The sequence below is a fragment of the Pteropus vampyrus genome, unplaced genomic scaffold (assembly GCF_000151845.1).
Source record: "Pteropus vampyrus isolate Shadow unplaced genomic scaffold, Pvam_2.0 Scaffold431, whole genome shotgun sequence".
NCBI lineage: Eukaryota > Metazoa > Chordata > Mammalia > Chiroptera > Pteropodidae > Pteropus > Pteropus vampyrus.
In genome coordinates, this window is record NW_011889212.1 from 638,908 (window position 1) to 641,039 (window position 2,132).

Genomic DNA, 2,132 nt, shown 5'->3' on the forward strand with positions numbered 1-2,132 from the left:
AAACTATACTATTATCTATCATCATACATCAAAATTAACTCAAAATGGATTAAAGATCTGAATATAAGACCTGAAACAATAAAATGCATAGAAGAAAACATAGGAAGTAAACTCAAGGACCTTGGACTTAAAGAGGATTTTATGAATTTGACCTCAAAGGCAAGGGAAGTCAAAGCTAAAATAAATAAATGGGACTACATCAAACTAAAAAGCTCTGCTCAGCAAAAGAAATCTTCAACAGGATAAAGAGACAACCATCTAAATAAGAAAATATATTTGCAAGCAACACCTTCGATAAGGGCCTAATATCCAAAATATACAAAGAACTTATATGACTCAATAACAAACAGAAAAACAAAATTTCCAATCAAAAAATGGGCAGAGGACCTGAACAGACACTTCTCCCTAGAGGACATACAAATGGCCAACAAATATATGAAAAGATGCTCAACATTGCTAGCTTAGAGACATGCGAATCAAAACCACAATTAGATATCATCTCACACCATTAGAATAGCTATAATTAACAGGACAACTAATAACAAATGCTGTAGAGGATGTGGAGAAAAAGGAACCCTCATACACTGCTGGTGGGACTACAAATGGTACAGCCACTATGGAAAACAGTATGAAGCTTCCTCAAAAAACTAAGACTTGATCTACCACATGTTCCAGCAATCCCTGTACTGGGTATTTACCCTAAAGACTTGAAAACCCATATCTGAAAATATACTTGCACACTGTTGTTCATAGCAGCATTATTCACAGTGGCCAGGACATGGAAGCAACCAAAGTGTCCTGTGATAGATGATTGGCTAAAGAAGGTGCGGTACATATATATAATGGAATATTACTCAGCCATAAGAAGAGGTGAAATACTGCTGTTTGCGACAACATGGATGGACCTCAAGATAATCATACTAAATGAAATAAGCCAAAAAGAAAAAAATTGAAAATCTCATGATATCACTTATATGTAGAATATAAATCTAAAAGCAACAAATGAACAAAACAAACAAACAGACTCATGGTTATGGACAATAGACTAGTAGTTACAGAGGGATAAAGTAGAAAGGGTAAAGGGAGTCAAATATGTGGTGACAGAAAGAAATATAACTATGGGAGGTGAACACACAGTGTAAACATATATATGCCTTACTGGTAAAGTGTACAGCTGAAATTTATTGGATTTCGTTAACCAATGTCACCATAAAAAATAAATTTAAAAAAGAGAGAGATAAAATACTGCTGTTTGCAACAAAATGGATGGTCCTCGAGATAATCATGTTAAGTGAAATAAGCCAGACCAAAAATGTGAAAATCACATGATATCACTTACATGTGGGAAGTAAAGCTAAAAGCAACAAACAAACATGACAAACAGAGACTCATGAACATAGAGAGTGGGCTAGTGGTTACCAGAGTGTGGCAAGGGAGGGAAGGGGTCAAATATGTGGTAAGCAAAATATAAGCTTACACAAGTGATAAAAGGGGTCAAATATGTGGTGACAGAAAGAAATCTAACTATGGGCTATGAACACACAATGCAATATATATTTATGACTTACTGTTGAATTGTACACTTGAAACACTGGATTTTGTTAACCAATGTCACCATAATAAAAAAAAAAAGAAAAAGAAAAACATACACTGATTTGATAGGCAAGAATATTTTATTATTTACTGTAGCAAAATGTTGACACTCAATAAATAACATTTATTGCAAGTCCCTAAGGCCAATGACATCACAAACAGTGGTATGTTTCCTGAATGGAATGGTATGGATATTGACATATTGACAACTGCATGTTCCTGTTTCTATGTGATTTATCGGGGGACATTTTACTCAAACTTTAGAAGGTTGAATCGAATTACCAGTTACTCTTCTGCTAGGCTGGGGTGACAGTAGAGCAGTGAGAAGGGCCATATCTTGAAAGTTTGTGTTCCAGTGTGCATCAGTGCTCTGCCAGTACGCACACCAGTTCCGTATGCACTCACCAAGCTCTGGCACAGAATGTATGTGATACTACTGCAACAACTCTCTTGCTCTGAGAAAAAAGTCACATTCTTTTGGCCATGGGAAAAATAAATGTAATCATACCCAAGTCATTTCTGAAGTTAGTGAGAAAGCA